This window comes from Vicugna pacos, chromosome 15, assembly GCF_048564905.1.
Source record: "Vicugna pacos chromosome 15, VicPac4, whole genome shotgun sequence".
NCBI lineage: Eukaryota > Metazoa > Chordata > Mammalia > Artiodactyla > Camelidae > Vicugna > Vicugna pacos.
In genome coordinates, this window is record NC_133001.1 from 49,884,982 (window position 1) to 49,903,041 (window position 18,060).

Consider the following 18,060-nt stretch of genomic DNA (forward strand, 5'->3'; position numbering starts at 1 on the left):
CAGCCCAGTGATCTTCGCGCACGCGGCGTTCCTCTGCTGGACCACACGTCACTTGCTCCACTCAGCCGTGCTCCCAGTCTTTGTTAACCAAGTGAGGGAGCCTTGGCTTGCAGGGAACAGGCCAAGCCTGCGGTGGGAGGTTCCGCTGAGGATGAGCACCTCGGAAATGAGGACAAGGGAGTTGAGAAAAGGCCAGCCCCGTGAGGCCTCCTGCTTCTGCTGTGCTCAGGTCCGCATTTGGGCCAAGGTTAGTAGAGAGCAAGATCACACAGCCTTCCCCGCTCTGTCCCAAAAGTGGAAACAGGGCCAGGAATGGGGGTCCTCAGCAGACTTTCCAGGGGAGGTTCTGTGTGGCAGAGAACTGGTGTGGATGCCTGCTCTCTGCTGCTGACTGACAAGCAGAAGGGGGCATTTGTCCCACAGCATCCCCCGGACTGATTTCTAGACATTTCTGAGTTAATTCCTCTGGGACGCACATCTCTCTTTCCTGCGGACTCCCCCTCCCCAGGATGCCTGGAAATGCCGTTTGTACCTGCCAGCAGTTGTGGGCACCTGCCTCCTCTTCCTGGAAGACCTTCCAGGAGCCCCCCAGTCAGATTCTCAGCAGAGTCCAGTCAGCTGGGCACAGCATGGGCCGTCTGTTTCCTGAGCTGGGTCACAGGGAGCTCCCTGAGCCCACCCGGCACTGCCGAGGAGAAGGGCTCAGAGTCCCCTCGGACACCTCCTTCGTCTCCTCACTCTGTGGGTCTCCTCCAGCGAGGGCCTGGCGGGGCAAGATGTCCTTGGCTTCTCTCCACACCCCATTTCCCCATCTCCCCCGTCCACTTGCCACTGCAAGTATCCACAGAGGGTGCCCCTGCTCTCCCTTCTGCCTCGGCCAGGGCCCCATGGCCTCGCGTTGATCCTGACCAAAATCTCCCAGCTCCTCCTGCCTCTGGCCGCCTCCAGGTCCGACACCCAGGCCACACCGACCTCTCTGAAATGTGGCTCCAATGATGTAATTTCTCTTCACAGAAACGCTCTGTGGAATCAAATCCGAGCTCCTTCGCTTGCCGTTCAAGGGCTCCCGTACCTGACCCACTATGCGCCTTAAACACTGTGTGTCCTGCTCCTCTCTGCTCTCAGCTCAGCCCTCAGGCCGCCCTGGCACCGCTGAATCCCGGCTTCTCGCCTGCTCTGTGTGGCCCTTCGTGACCGCCCCAATGCACAGGCATCTCTCTCATTGCTCTGCTTCATGCCTCTGAGCCGCAGTGTCTTCTTAGGTGTCACCAAACCTGCCCGTGGCCTTCACAGTTCATAGGCCTTCCCTGTCTGCGTGTCCGGCTCAAAGGCTCTACCTCCAGGCCCCCCTCACGGCTGGACAGAATCTCTCCCTCTGCTTGGTTTGTGCTTCACTTATTTCTAGATGAATCTTTTCAAACCCTCTGCTCTCGACCGCAGAAACTTCTAGTCCTGTCTGTGTCCCTCGCCACCTGTGAGTTCTGTGCAGGCAGAGACAGCTTGTTCATCTCTGCTCCCCCCCAGCTCCTTGCTCGGGGCCCCCAAGGAGAAGCTCCGTAAGTTCCCGGGGATCATGGGGTCCGCGGTCTCGCCCATCTTTGTATCTGTCACTGTGTCACTTCTGTTAGCAGCTCACTGTCATCTGTGAAACAGGACTGCTGCATCAGCTGACCACATCCACGCCCCCGTGAGGGAAGAGGAGGGTTTTCACTACAACTGAACCGTCATGAAAAATATTTTAAAAGTCCTCATTACAGTGTCAACTCCCCCATTCCCAGAATTCTACATCTTCCTTCACTGCTTTATTTTTCTCCAAAAAGCTGACTACCATACAACATATTTTAATGATTTATTCATTGTCTTTCTTCCTCCATGAAAAATGCAAATTCCATGAGAAAAGCGTCTCATGCTCTGTTGTTGCCTAACTGACACATAGTAAGTGCTCAATAATCAGTGAACGAAAGCGTGAACTAATTCCTTTTTGATGCTGTCCTTCCTAATAACTGTACTGTACAGTCAGGATCAGTAAAAACTTCAGCATCTCCTAGACTCCTCAAGGCAGCCCAAATGGTTTGGTTCGTAACCTTTACTTGGTAGCAGAGAGGCAGGTTTTTAGGGCAGAGGTTTAGCACCACCTGTCGTTCCTACTCACTTAGGGGATTACTTATTTAATATCTATTATTGAACTGTGAATCCCCAGAGCACAAACCTATTTGATCGCCATTGTGTTCACAGCACATAGGACAAGTCCTGCAGATGGTACCTGCTGATTACCACCTTGTCCAATGGCCAAGTGAAAGGAGTGTTTATGGTGTCAGCCTGAAGGTAACCGGGTGACCAAACGCTGCTGCTGAAAACAGCTACCACCGGCTGGACATTTGTTATAATCTAGGCAGCTCTGTCCCATAGAACTTCTTGGGATGATGGCAATATTCTATAAACCACACTGCCCAAAACGACAACCACTAGCCAGATGTGTCAACCACTGTATTAGGTGATGGGAATAAAATAGAAAAAAAAAGAGCAAAGGACAGTGGACTGAAGTGTTACTGGAGTGACTGCAGAACAGGACATTTTCATATTAATTTCGATAACCATATATGGCCAGTGGCTTCTCTACTGACCAGTATGATTTACGCGATGTCATTAATTCTCACACTATCCCTGCCAAGCCGTTACCCTCAGCTCCATTTCATGGTCAAGGAAACATGGACTGAGAAAGGTCCAGCAAACCCTCAAGTTCTCCTCCCACTGTGTCAATCTGTTGCCACGTTTTGCAGAGGAGCAGTGAGAACTGTTCACACCCTCTGGAGAAGAGGGAACACCTTTGGTCCTGGGTGTCCATATCCCTGAATTCAACCGACTGTGGAGCCAGATTTGAAATGTGACCCGTGGTTGGCTGAATCCGTGAGTGTGTGACCCCTGCTACGGAGGGCCAACTATACTAGGCCAGTTTATATGAGGGACTTGAGCATCCATGGAGTTCATATTGTGGGGGTCCTGGAACCAATCCCCCACGGTTACTGAGGGACCCCTGGATACAAAACAGAAGGTAGAAAGTTAGGGGAAGATTTCCATCTGCCTCCACGTTTATTGTAACACTATCATGATTTTCACATAGAAATGGGCCCACTTCTAATACTACGTAGTGTGTTATTCCATTTAATCCTTATAACAAAACCTGCTATCGTAAACTCCTTGCTGTGGGTGAGGAACAAGCTTGAAACGTCCACGCATTTGCCTAAGGCGCCTGGCTGGCTGTGGGAGAGGCAGGATTTGAAAGCGGATTTGTCTGGTCATTTCTGCTCCATCCTGTTTCTCTTAATCAAGTATTAGATGAGGAAATAAACTTAAACCCACATGGAAGGATGAAACAAACCAATTTGTTGCATTACGTAATTCTTAGCTTCCATCATCTCTAAATCCTTGGCGGTGTGTATTTATCGCCACCTCCTGGCAGGATGTATGTACTACATGAAAATACTAAAATGCCTCTTGAGAGATATTTTTTGTGATTCATTCATTCTTTAACTCAACAAACATTTATTGAGCAATTACTATGTGTCAAGCACTATGTTAGGTGCTGAATAAAGTAGAAAAAATACATAGCATATTAAGGATAGTGGGGGAAATAGGTATTAATCAAACAACTACGTTAAGTATAAAATTACACTATGATACAAGTGTATAAGCCACAAATGAGAATAATGGAGATGGTCTTATGAGTTTGAAACGTAACAGAAATTTAGTGTGCAGGCCCCTTCCCCCACCCCAATATGCAGGTGGCTGACAATTCGCTACTCTTCATCATAGTTTAGGAAAGGTCTCAGAGTCTAAAATGTTCCTGGATCACACAAGCCTAGACTCTGTCTGTATTCCACACCCTTACTTAGGACCGACCAATGGGCAGGAGAAGAAATCCGCAGCAAATGCTGGAGGCCTTGTCTCCCCCCCAGGGAGACAACAGGAAACTTTGCATGAATTAACCAGCTTGCTCCTAAGCCACAGCAGAGGTTTTCCTTACAGATAGTAGTCCAAAGCCCCACATTTCCATCTTATCATAATCTATCCAGTTGTGACTACTGAAAATGTGAAAGAAAATACTGCCATGTGAGTGAAAATACTGCAACCATATTAGTAAACAAAGAATGCTGAAACCAAGTCATCAGCGGCTGCCGCCACCCCCCAGTGGGGACAGGCCTGCAGCCCGGCCTCTGCAGCCACTCACAATGGTGCACTCTGAGCGGACTCAGAATAAGAAAGGACAGGATACTGGCCCTAGATAGCTAGGTGCTTGTCAAAGGAATGAATTCAGTGAGCCCAAATGTTTGCTTCCTCCCATACATAGAAAAGCACTAAATTCTTTAACTTGAGGTGCCTGGTTTTCTTTCGGTAACAAGTCATCTTTTATTGTTCCAACTACCTGGTCTTTGTTGTAAAGCTCCTATATATCCCGGCTCCTCCCCTACCTCTTCGGAGCAGTCCCTCAGAGCGATCTGGGAGGCTGTCATCCCGGCTCGAGTCCTCCCTCCAAATCAAACATAACTCTTAACTTTAAGGCTGCGCGTTTATTTCAGTCGACAAAAGGTTTGTTTCCTTAAGAGATGCTGCATGGCCCCAGACACTTCATGCTTAATATGTGTCCGTACCCCTGGCCCCGCCACCCCAAGTGCGGCACAGGTGGCTGCATTACGAAATGGCCTCAAAACGCTGTGCTTCCCTCCCCGCCTCCAGCTCTCTGCACCATCTTGCTGCCGTCCGTATAGCTCTTCCTTCTAGAAGTTGTACTAAGTTCTGAGAAGACACTGTAACATTCCCCACGAGAATCCTTCCCCTCTCCCAGTGTCCCTGGGGCCTGCCTCAACTGGATGGAGGAGGAAGGTCCCCCAGCGGTTCTCCGTCTGACCTTCAGGTGGCCGGGGAGGTTTTCACAAGCACGGCCTTGGGCACTGAGAAAGCTGATGTGCTGTGTCAGGAGGGAGTGGCAGCGAGACCACTGAGGAGGACCGGTCTCTCTCCAGCCCCCTGCTGATGCTGGGCAGCCCTCGGACCTCGGAATAGATTTCTGCCCATTAGTCTGCCTGAAATAGAGCTCACGTTGGGATCAAAGAACAGAAGAGTATTCTTGGACCACTCTGCTCTCACCGTCATGGAGAGGTCTGCCATCCAAACCTTCACAAGACACAGTCCCTTTTAAAATATCCTCACTCGGGTCAATTCTGTTTCCCTTTGTTCTCAAATGTCCGAAGCCTAAGGTGTCTGGCTTACGAGCCCACCAACAGCATCCCTCCCCAAGGGTGGAGTTGTCATAGGAACGATCCATATGGGATCTGTTTCTTTTTCTTTAACCTTTGTATTCTATTACTTTTGCTACAAGTTAATCACTAAAGGCATGTTGCCTACAGCTTAAAGTATACATAATGGCCCCTGCCTGAGTGTTAAACTAAAATGCCTTTGTTTAGATCACAGGAAACATCCTGCTCAGGCCCACCTGTGAATGGCTGCAGGGAAGAAGAAATTAACACATTCCCTCCCGAGTCTTTGCAAGAATTTACCGCCTTTCTTACTTTACTTCCTCACCTCCCCCTCTTTGTTCTATAAAAGAAACTAGCATCCAAACTGGGCAAGATGGTTCTTGGGACACTAGCTCACCATCTTCTCAGTCTGCTGGCTTTCTGAATAAAGTTGCTGTTCCTTGCCCCAACAGCTTCTCTCTCGACTTACTGGCCTGTCATGTGGCATCAGCATGAGCTTGGACGACTTGGTAACAAAGTCTTCTCTGTCGCACACTTGAAATATGACTACTCTGCCCCTGAGATCATCTCCTCACCTCTGCTGGACTCAGCCAGGGGCTTCCTCTGGGTGACCTGGTTCAACACCTGCCTCTCCAGGCCCTTTGTCTGGAACGCTCCTCTTCTGCCCTGGCTCAGTTAATGCCTGTTTATTCTTTAGACCTTGATTCAGTATTCATTTTCTCAGGAAAGCTTTCTCTGAGCCGAGGTCAGAAGCCCCCATTACACACGTGCATATCACTGAGTCTGCTCTAACATTGATCCAAATCGTGAAGAAATGTTCATGGGATTGTTTGATTAAGGCCTTCCTCCCCTAGTGGACTATAAACTAAACGGCAGCAGGAAATGGCCTGGTTTTGCCCACCCCTCAGAGCCTAGCACAGGGCCAGGCACACAGGAGGTGATCAGTAACTATTGGCCAGATGAATGAATGACTCAGCACAGCAGGTCATTTTCGAGCCCGAGGAGACAGCACAGCAGAAAATCCACCCAGTGACCAGTAAAAGGGTTGAAATGTGTTCTGAAGGTTGTCTTCAGTCAACTCTGCGCAAGAAGGCTCTCCATTTGGCCTGAAAACTGTCATCCCCATTACTGCTTTAGCCGATGATTCGTGAGGTTATGAATCATTCCCAGAGCTGTACATGCACTTGGTCAGGTGGACGGGAAAAAGTAGAGAGAGAGTCTCCCCTTAATTAGAAATGGTGCGTCCAAAAACTGTCTTCTGCCTCAGTGTTCATTCAACAGATACTCCCAGAAGCCTAGTGGGTGACACGCTCTATCTGTGCTGAGCTCTGCGTGGGCAGGGAGGGTGAGGAGGGGCAACGGAGCGTAAGCACAAAATGTAAGACCTGGTCCCTTGCCCTCCAGCAGATGTAAAGAATCGAAGGTAGATGCAGCCCAGAATGTGAGCTGCCTTCCACATATGGGCTCTCTGGAAGGCGGGCAAAGCCACAGCCACCCTACCCGCCCCGACAGGGGTCACCCAGATCCCGAGGTCACTTCTCAGAGCTGCCCCTCCTGTTGTCCTCTGGATGACAGTACCCATTCTCTACAGTCATGGACCCCTTAGGACTCCAGTCTTTATTACAAGAGAACCACTATCAGCTCTTGGTTCTTACGTAACTGCATCAATTTGAGAAGAAGATTAACCCTGAACTAAGTTTCTAGAGAAGGGATTTTGCCCCTTGGGTCAGGGGAAGCAATTTCCATCCATGTCCTAGACCAGGTCCCTGGATATGCATATTGACCCAAAGAAGTCATGAACTCCCAGAGAAGTTCTGTTACTTTCTCATAGAAAACAAGATACCGGCAGCAAAAATCCAGACCCCTCACTGATTTTTCAGGTCTCCCTCACTTGAGAAATCTCACTATGAGAAAAGGCCAAATCACCTCTTCTTCAAGGGAAATACTACATTTTGCTCTTTATTATATAGAAACTACACCTCACTGGTTTTAGATTAGGACCTGTTCTGCTGTAGACGCTTTACATGGGCTCAGGGCGGATAAAGGAAGCAATTCGTTGCAGAGGAGCAGATGCTGGGTTGTGACAGGGTGTCCAGGTGTGACTAAAGTCAAGCCCCTTTGCCTCTGAGGACTTCCATTTCCCCGGATATAAAATGAGGGGATAAATCAGATAAGCTTCAAAATTCCTTTTCGCTGTAATGTTTTATTTATTTTTCAGATTCTCAAAGTAAAATCCTAAAAGAAGAAGAAGGAGGAGGAGGAAGGAGGAGGAGGAGGGAGGGGAGGAGGAGGAAGGGGAGGAGGAGGAAGGGGAGGAGGAGGAAGGGGAGGAGGAAGAAAATAATGAATTTGGCAAGTGGGTGTTCGTCTTATAATTTTGGATTTGTTGTTAACCAAAGGACCGACTGCCTCCTGGTGTCGGTCTGTCCTAATTACAGGCTCAAACTTCGAAGGACGACTCTATCTACAAGTGTATCTGTATCTAAATCTACAACCGTATCTGCATTGACATCCATCTACGTACCTTTATCTCTATATGTAGGTTATATCTCTAGTTCTATAACATGTTTCTATTTCTATCTATATAGCTCTCTCTCTATCTCTTTATCATATCTCCATCTGTATCACCACCTCTCATCCTCCGGGCACAGACTCAGAGACAGAGGCGAGCCAGCCTTGGACATACTTCCCTGGGGAGGAGGCTGCCTCTGCTGTCTATCTTCCCAGACTCCCTGATTTTCCCCTTCCTGGGGAGTAACTCCAGTAAATGTGATCTGATTCTTGACTCAGTGATCGAGAAGAACCAACTGAGAGATTAGATCTCAGGAGAGTTTGCCAGGAGGACCGTAGCTGGAATCCTCCCACCCTAACATGGACAAAGGGCCGAAGCCACACGAGGGTGAGGCTCCGGTGCCCGACCTGCTGCCGCTCTGCCCTTTAACCGTGTCCTGCAGGGCATTACCCCGGAGCAGATAAGGGTCAGCGACCAAGTACCAATCCTGCCGCTTACTGGCTGTTTAGTGTTGGAAGAGGGTCTGAACAACCTGGTCCTGCTTCCTTTTGTGTAGAACAAGGGAGCTGGATCTCCATGAGCCCGAGAGGGCCGATCAATGCCTGTAATTCTAAACTGTAAATCTGCACAACTGACCAAATCATACTTGACAAAAGATGCTGATTTAATTGCAACACTTTTATAGCCCTTCCTGCGTGCCTGGCCTGTTTAAGCACACTGCCAACATTCTCCCAAGCAATCGTCTAACAACCCTCTGACATAGGTACCACTGCGAGCCCACTACAGAGGCGGGTAAACAGAGGCACAGGCATATTATGTTAATTTGTCCCAGATCGCATACCTAGTTAGCGGTGGAGTTGAACCGTTTCACTCTAGAAGGTATACTCTCAGCCTTTAAGCTATACACCTCTGATCTAATACAGGAACACAGGCACTAAAAAGGGCAAAATCCCAATTCTGCCCTTAACTCTCACCATGTACCACCATAGACCATCTGCATCCATGCTAATCAGACAGATGCAGCTGAGAAGCTGGGTGGGTGAGGTCAGCAGATCTTCAGAAGCTCCCAATGGGCCAAACTGGCCAGAGATCGCCTGGGGGTTGTGGGCTTTGGCCAGAGCCCAGGGGTTTTGACTTAACTACTCAGGGCACAGGGCGTTGATGTGGGATGGCGCCTGGGAATGTGCTGTATCACTTCGAATGATCCCCCAGAGCGCGTTCTTTCTGCGCTTAGAGCCTGGCAGCGGGCACCGTGATGACCTGACACAGGGTCCTGCTCTCACCGCTGTGGACAGAACACCAGCTTCTGCGAACACCAGTCTCCTGAGGGTCTTGTTAAAATGCGGATTCTGATTCAGCAGTTTGGGAGGGGGCTGCAGTGGCTGAACATCAAACACTCTCATGATGCAGAGGCTGCTGGTCCACAGACCACACTTTAGGAAGCAAGAATGTAGACTCTGTGCATCCAGGACCTGAAGGAGCCTGGAGAGGTCGGGAGAGGCAGGCTGGAGGAGGGGGGCCTGAGCGGGCTCCGGAGGTAGCAGGAGGTGAGCAGGCATGTGTGCGTTTGTGGGTTGTTGGGGGGCGGCCTGTGGGAGGTGCTGTGGGAAACGGAAACCAAGGGCCAGTGGGGGGAGACGCCCAGTGAGTCGCTGAGTGCCTGGGTGACCTTGCCGCCAAGGGGACAGAGGCTGCAGGGGGCGCTGAGCTGGGGCTGAGGGGCCCCAGGGAGCCTCCTCCTCCAGCCCCAGTTGTCTGTGCATTAGATGAGACTGCGGTCCTGACTCCTGACAGGGAAGCTCTCCTCTCACATTTCCATATTTATCTCTCTGCAGGGAAAGCAGAAAGCAGCCTTCCGACAGGCTCCCCTGCCCCCACCTCCGCCAGGCTCATGAATAAAGATGCAGAGCTCCCCAAGGGGAGCCCTCCAGGCCTTCCCTGGAGGGGAGGGGAGGCCCGGCAGGGGGGGAGGCGCTGGAAAAGAACGGCCAGCAGCCCTAGGTGGAGGCCTGGGCCTGGGCCCCAGGGTCAGGGTGGACCGCCTACATGTAACACCCAGAGCCCCAGAATCATTTCTCCTCTTAGGGCCTCAGTTTCTCTGCCTGTAAATCAGGAGACTGAACAAAATGTTTGAAGATCGTCCTTCCAGGCCTGACTCTCTGTGCTTCTATCCTAAAGAAAGGTAGATGTTTTATGACAGCTAAACACCCTCCAGATGCAGGACCGACTGTGAATACCTCTGAGAGGAGCCCTGTTGGGGATGGAAAGATGCTGTGAGCCACAAACGTGAGCCACGTAGGTCACCTGAAGTTTTCTAATAACCATATTTTAAAAAAACAGGTGAAATTAATTCTAATAAAATTTTATTTAATCCAGTATATTATATCATTTTAACATGTAATTGGTAGTAGAGTTTTAACGAAATATTTGACATTTGGGAGGACTGTCTTTGAAATCGGTGTGTATGCCTCACTTAGGGTCCGTCTCCATCCCACTGACCTCGGTCTGAGTGCTTGTGGCTCCTGGCTGCCAGGTGGAACCTTGCAGCTCTGGACACTGCATACGATGAAAAAGCATCTGTTTTAATTACCTAAATTCTAGAAATATAGGCAATTGCTTCAAATGAACTTTGGGGCTATGTACATATCACAGCATAAGCAGACACAGCAGACTGAGTGTTAACCAGCAGAGCTGTGAGCCTTGGGAAAAGGCTGTGACCTCTCAGGCCCTTTTACCAGTTTTGACTCCTGCCCTTGGACACCCCCGGCTTCTTGGCCAGCGAGTGGCCAGCTGGCCTGGGCCTCCTGCTGATGTGTGGAGCTTTATTCCAGATCCAGCGCCTAATGCCTCCAGACCTTGGTCACATCTCCCATCTCCCCAAAACCCTGGCTTGTATTTGCCCATCCCGGGTACGTGCACAGGAGTGGCATGGTGCTAAGGCCCTGGTTTTGCACAAAGTTTCTGAAATGTCACTCTGGGGAACAGCTCTCTCCAGCAATTCCTGACCGTCTGAGAGAGATCAATACTGTTTTTCCTTCTCTGAGCAGCAGTAGGAGAGACAGCTTGGCTTAGAGGAACGAGTGGAGATCTGAAGCTAGAGTGACTCGTCAGATCCCGGCTCCACTTCTGAAGTGGCCATGTGGCCTTGAGGAAGGCACTTTGCTTCTGAGCCTCAGTTGCAGGTGTGCAAAGACCATTCCCAGTGGTGGACGATGCACTAGCTTATGTAAAGCATTTTGTACAGTGCCAGGTACACGGAAAACACTAAAAAAAAACCAAAGTAGCTTCTTTTCCTCCTGCCCTCAGGATCAAGGACGCCGATTTTTCAGAGTCTAAATGACACTTTGTGCCATCTTTGATAATAAAGTGCCTTTACCCCAGAGAGGTGTAACTGACCACACACTGATTCACACCCGTGAACTAGACATTGATTTAAGCCCTTTTATCTGTTTCAACTTAATTCTCTCAACTATCCTATGAGGTAATGCCCATAGATGAGGACTCTGAGGCACAGAGGGGTTAAGTAACTTTCTCAAGGTCACACAGTAAATGGCAGAATGGACGCATGAACCTGGGAAGTCTACCTGCAGAGCCTTGGGGCTGATTCGTTTTTTCTGGCTCTTATACCAGAGCAGGACTGCTAGGGAAGGAGACTTTCGACCTTAAGCTCCATAGGCAAGAACCACAAACCAGGGTGGAAGCTTTCAGGGCGGCCAGAATGATGACCTGAACCAGGATCATCCTGCCAAGGCAAATCCCATCAGCAGATATTTATGAATTTTTCCATTTTGCCTGCTGCCTGTTATCAGCCAGCAGCTTCCTCGCCGCCCACGGCTTCTGTTCGGATTCTATTTTCTGGAGCATCAGTCCCAGTAGGTCCCTGAGATTCCTGGCCCAGCACCAGCGCCCTGACTGTATTGTCTCTGGGGTGTCCTTCTGGTGGCTGCACACCCCTGCCCTCAGCTCAAGTCCCTCCAGAGGACCCTTCCCCTCCCGCAGGGCACCTGTGGTTGCAGCAGCCAGGGAGGAATTTAATTCCCGGCTCTGCCCAACAGCCTGTTGCTAAGCAGCTGGTGCACGCTGAGATGTGTGGAAGGAAACCCTCATGGTGACAAAAACAAGCCCTCATGTGCCCAGAGCCACATGCGTGCATGCACGTGTGTGTGTGTGTGTGTGTGTGTGTGTGTGTGTGTGAGAGAGAGAGAGAGAGAGAGAGAGAGAGAGAGAGAGAGAGAGAGAGAGAGCGCGCGCGTGTTTAAAGGAGCAGGGATGGGGGGTAGGGGGTTGAGCTTCCCTCCCACTCAGGCCCAGCTGCCAGCCAGCGCTCGCTTTGGGGCAGAACCAAGCTGAAGCATCGAAGCATGGATTCCCTGCAGCAGGACCCCCGCAGACACGGGAGGGAGCCGCAGGGAAGCCAGGCGGGGCGGCCGGGCGGAGGGTGGAGCTAAACTGGAAAGCAGGGTGCTAACCATCATCTCTTTTTTGGTAGTTGTGCTCCCAGAACAGAAAAAAATACACAGAACACCTGTCTTCCTCCTCTCCCAGCTCCTACTCGAGAACCTCATTCTTGCTAGGCTGAGCCTGGTTCCCACACAGAGGCGAAATGAGGGTGCAGGGACAGGAGAAGGGGGCCGCAGGGAGTCTGCGCCTTGGACTCACTTTTCTCACTGCTGCTTCGCAGGGCGTCTTCCCCGCCCAGGCAAGGCCCCATGTCGCCCGTGTCATTTGTTGCTCTCGCCCTGCACAACGTGCTGAGAGGCTCTTAAATACGGAGGCTGAGAGAGGGCGGGACAGAAGCCTGGACTGCCCTCCCTCCTGGTCAACTGCAGCACAAAGCTGGCTTCCAGTCTTGTCAGGAGCTCTTACATAATTTGTGGGGCCCAGAACAGAATGAAAATGTGGGCCTCTTGCTCAACAATGATTAAGAATTTCAAGATGGCAAGAGCAGAGAGAGCATTAAACCAAAAGCAGGCCCTTCTGAGCACAGGGCCCTGAGCGGTGGTGCGGGGCACACACCCCTGAAGCCAGCCCTGAGTTTTGCCTCTGCGCTCCTGTTAGAATGAGCTAGTACGTAAACAAGGCTAACCCTTTCACTCGCTACTGAAAGCTCTCTGATGTCCTCACCACCACAGTCTCCTATAGCCCTAGGGAGAAAGCTACCCTGCTTAGCCCAGTCCTACAGACCCTTCTGGCTCCGAGTCCTGCAAAGCTCTCCAGCCTCATTTCCCAGCCCACCCCTTGGACACTCCATGCCTGTGTGAGCCACTGGAATTCCTCCCAAACTGTTCTGTCAAATTTTTCTCTCTGTCTGCCAGGAATATTACTTTTCTCTCTCATTCTTTGCTACTTCCCATTCGACCTTTGTCACTCATCTCAAATGTCACCTCCTCCGAGCTGTCTTCCCAGATTGCACTTCCTTTCAATCCCAGAGTTCACACTCACCCCACCAACACTTCCCCTCTGAGGGATGACGGAGCCCTGCTTGTATCATTGTGTTCAGGACACTCCCCACTCATCTTTGTCATGATCTGTTTATACACCTGCCTCCCACTCTGCTAGGAGGTCCTCGGGAGGAGGGTCATGCCTGACTCATCTATGTATCCCCAGGGCCAGGAATACAGTGGACATTCAATCAATAGCTCTTGACCAACTTAATGGGTTGACCCACCAGATCAGTCCTCCACCAGATCTGTCATATATAGTTCTGTTGTTACTTTATATTAAATTACACAAGAGTTTTTTGTTTTGCATGCTGATTTCTACATTTCTTTTATAACTCTTCTCCATAGAGTGATCTGCTGAAGGAGATTCATTGTGGATATTTTTAAAAGTACTTTTATTTTCATTTAATGAAAATAGCATTTTTTTCTGACTATAAATATAACACATTTATAAAGAAAAAACTTTTAAACACAGCAATTAAGGAATAATTATCTAAAACCTTGCCACTCAGAGAGAGCTGCTATTAACAGTTCATTCATTTTTTTCACCAAGTTTTTCTTGAACACTGACTATGTTTCATGCATTGGAGACAACAGCAGTGAATCATATGCACAAAAAGCCTTATCTCCATTCTAGTCATTGTTTATGTAAACAGAACAGAGTGTCACTCAATCTCAGTTATTCAAAGGGTTAAGTTTGCACAATTCTGCACACACCACATATGCACACACACACAAGCATGTATATTAGTAATTTCTAATGAAGTTTATTTATTTAGTGATATGCCATGAAAATCTTTTCATGCCACTGGCTTTAAACATATGTCCCTCTTTTTCATAGTTAATATATTTTGTAATTTCTTTAGCCAAATCTTAACTCTTAGGCAACTGTTTAAAACGTCACTGTCATCAAAACTTCCGTGAAATTTCTTTTTTTTTTTTTTTCCATAAAATTGATCTGGTTACCTCCTAAAATAGATGGCTGGTTTAAGAGTACACAAATTTTAACTCTGATGTGTATTGCCAAATGGCATTCCGATAGATAACCAGAGTGCTAACTTGTCCTGTATCTTTGACAACATGGGGTCTGAGAATTCGGCCTCATCTCTGCTCTTCTGGTAGAAGAAAAATGATATCACATTATTAACTAAGCACTTCTCTGATTCCTAGTGAGATGAAATAGATCTTTTCTGTTTCCTTTGGGAAAACTCGTAAGTAAGCTTGGTTATAATGTTTTCTTTTTTAACCTATATAGAAGTTGACATTTTTAGAGAGTCCAACCCATCAGTATTTTTCTAAATGGCTTCTGGCTTGGAGGTCACACTTTGAAAGGTCTTCTCTACACTGAGATTCAACATACTCCTTTATATTTCCTTCTACTTCTCTCTCTCATTTACCCTTGAATATCCACATTTACTTTGTGAATATCATGAGGAGACAACTGTTACATGATTTAATGAAGAGCCCATTTTTCCCCGGACTGTTTGAGATGCCACATTTCCTCCATTTACTCAGGCCTGTTTGCACCTTCTTTAGCTGCCAGGCAGTCTATTCCTCTGTCAATAGCATTCTGCCTGAATTATTGCAAGTGTACGATACATTTTAATTTGTGGCCAGCATTCCCCTTCCTCTTTTGATTATTTTGAAAATACATTCTTCCAGAGGCACTTCAAAATAATTAGGTCAAGCTGCAAAACAACCAAAGCGAAACCCGAGGAGATTCTGGCTGAGACTACTTTGAGCTGCTACATTCATTTAGGGAGGGCTGGCATCTCTGCAGGACTGAGCCTTCCTATCCAAGAACTAGGAGCGGCCATTTGCTTGTTTATGTCCGCCCAACAGATCAGGCCCCTGGAGTGTGCGAACAGACAGCTCCCTTTCTCACAGAGCTCCAGGCCTTGAAGCTTGGAGTAGAGGCACTGAGCGCTTGGAATGACCCAGGAGGGACTCTGGGTTAGAATCCCGGGGGTCACTGTAGCCCACGGCCTCATAAGTCAGTTCTGCTGGACTCAGAGCAGCATACACAGGGAAGGGACTTAGACAATCTGGCCCCAGGAATAAATGTATCTTTCTCTGGAGAAATTGCCCCAGCCTAGATCTCAGTAGGGTTGACCCAAAAGGCCCTTCCTGAGCGAAGGGAAGGGCTTCTAATTTGGGCCTACCCCCCAGGGTAGGTGCTTTATGTAAGCATCTCCTTGCATCTCCCTGACCCTGGAGGTGGGTGACGTTGCTTCACCTAACAGGGAACGAGCCGGTTCGGTGACTCGTCCAAGACCTGGGAGCTAAAGCTCTGGGATTGGATCCTAGACCTGTCTGCCCCTAAGCCTTCCACTAAATCACCCTGAGCATCAAGGGACCTAATAACAGCCTGAAAACCCAGCCTGGGAGTGGGTGGGGATGGAGGGGAGGAGACAGCCCTGGAGCCTCAGGCTGGGTGCCCGGAAATAGGGCCAAGTCGGGTGGATACCTAAGGGATGTGCAGGGACAGGGGAAGGCCCTGGCTCTGAGCCCTGCAAGGAAGGTAGGCATTCTCTTTGCCTACCAGGGGCCTGGAGTTTTGAAATTCAGACGAGAAAGAGCTGAAGCTCTGTGATGGTGGGAGATGCAGGATCAAAACAGGTGGGGCAGAGGAGAGAATGAGGCCGTGGAGCGCAGGGCTGTGTCCTCCAGCGCCTGGAGCAGGTGGCAGGGCCGGCCCCTGAGCCCTGGCGCCTCAAAGACACGGCGGGGCTGCAGACCAGGCAGGAGGCCGAGCTCCGTGTCCGGCTCAGGGCACAGCCTGCCTGGGTCCAGTGCCTTCCCTGAGCCTTCTAACTCAGGAACCTTGGATGTTATGGAGTAAAACCTCCCTCGTACCCAGAGGTGGCTAGCTTGTTCAAGGGCTGTGGGACTTTGAATTTCTCATTCAACATTGTGAACAAAATAGAACAAAGAGTGTCACTCATCATCAGTTATACAAAGGGGTAAGTCACAAGCCAGGGACAGTGAGCCCCGAGGGGAATTCAGGATGGGAAAAACAGGATGGGGCTCTCTGTGCTTTGGAAAAAGGCCCCATAGATAGTTAGATGTGTATCTCAGAAAGAGCTTCAGTGAGCCCAGATTCTTGCATCTTTCTACTCGTAGAAAAGCACTAAAATCGTTTAGATGTCCGTTCTTTGTGATCAGCAGTCACCTTTTACCAAGACGTATGCCTGCCTACCTAACCTCCAAACTCATATGTACCGGCTCCTCCCCTACCTCTTCAGAGCAGTTTCTCAGGGGACTGAGAGGCTGTCTCCTGGACTATGGTTCTCTGTCAGACCCTGAATTAAACACAACACGCAACTCTTACCTTGTGTGTGGTTTTTTTTTTCTTTCAGTCAACAACACTGTCTAAAAGGAGGTGTTCCAACAAACTAAAACCCACATCTGAACACTCAGATTGCTGCAGCTCGCACAGACCTCTTCTCTCCTTGGAACAAAACTACTTCCCCAGGTCCCCAGCCTTGCATCACCATCCAAGGGCGGTGTTGCCTAAAACACACACTTCACACCGTCGCAGATCTCCTTAACATCTCCCCTGCCCCTTCCTGCCCAGAGGAAACAGCCAGTGTGGGCTCCCAAGCGTGGCCTTCCAGGGCTTTCCAAATGTGGTACTGGTCTCTCATCACACCCTCCCTCCCCTCTACACTATACCCCGGATGTACTGAATTAGTTGCTTTTATTCAAATTCTCCATGTGCCCCCAATTCTAGGTTAAGGTAACTCGTATTAGATTCACAGCATGTGTCAGACACGGCGCTAGACCCAGAAGAATACAGAGCGAGAGAGAAGGTGCATTGCTGCCCTCAGCTCACACTCTTAGCCTTTGCTTACTCGGGCCAGAGTCCCCAGCCTGGATGTGTGCTTTCTTAACCTTTAATGTAGGGCACCCACCTTACTGTGTCTTACTTTACAGCTGTGTGTCTGTGTCTGCCCTGCTACACTGGGGTGGACTACCATAGGGAAAAGGCCATTTCTTGTCTGTCTTTGTAACCCTCAAAGCCAAGGGCAGGGCATAAGACAGGTGCCCCCTGGGAAGAATGAGTAAGGACTAGAAGCAATTTTACAGGTTTGTCTGCATGTAAATACATATGAGTGTCTGAGGTGCAATCCTCTAATCTCCTCCTGTAACCCCGACACAGCCCCACAGCTATGTGGTAGGAGGTGCCCAAGTCCGGAGTCATGTGGGCCTGGGTTTGCATCCCGGCCATGAAGTTGTTTGGATGCAGTGTTGTTGAAATGAGGGCGGAGCTGCTGGAATGGGCTAGGAACAGCTGGCCTTGGACCAAAAGAAGCCCTTTATTGCTTTCCTTGCTGCTCGGGGCTTACTCACTCCTGAGTCTCTGTGGCAGGGGTGCTGGACCCCGCAGGCCGTGGCAATGGTCAGACCTGGAGGAGGTGGGGCTGGCTTAGAAGTGCTGTAGCTCCTTATCATGAGAATAAATTAATGAATCTTCCCAGCGCCTCTTCTGAGAATCCAGTGAAGCTTCCAGCCAGTGACAGTTTTTTCCTGGCGTCCTGGAATCATGGCTAATGCTCTGGAATTATGGCTAATGCCTCAAACTAGGAATCAAAGGCTCAAAGCACTCCTCATTCAAACTTCAGAGAGCTGCAGGCAGTTGGGGGTCAGTCACATGCTGGTGGGGGTTTATTAGAAGGTGCTAATCCAGGAACCAGTCCTGTATCCGAGGATGGTGTCCCAGGTCAGCTGAGAGAGCCTGTCCCCTTTCCTCCCACGTAGGGCGGGGACGGGGTGGGCGGGGGTGAGTGAGTGCTTCCTCTGCTCACAGTCAAAGCGGGCGACTCCAAGGGGATTTCTCTAACGGAACGGC

At 49.6% G+C, this 18,060-nt stretch overlaps 1 protein-coding gene across 3 annotated transcripts in view; it reads right to left on the bottom strand.

Moving 5' to 3' along the window:
- VSNL1 (visinin like 1) overlaps positions 1 to 18,060 on the bottom strand; it is a 106,421-nt gene that overhangs the window by 14,923 nt on the left and 73,438 nt on the right. The window lies entirely within an intron of this gene.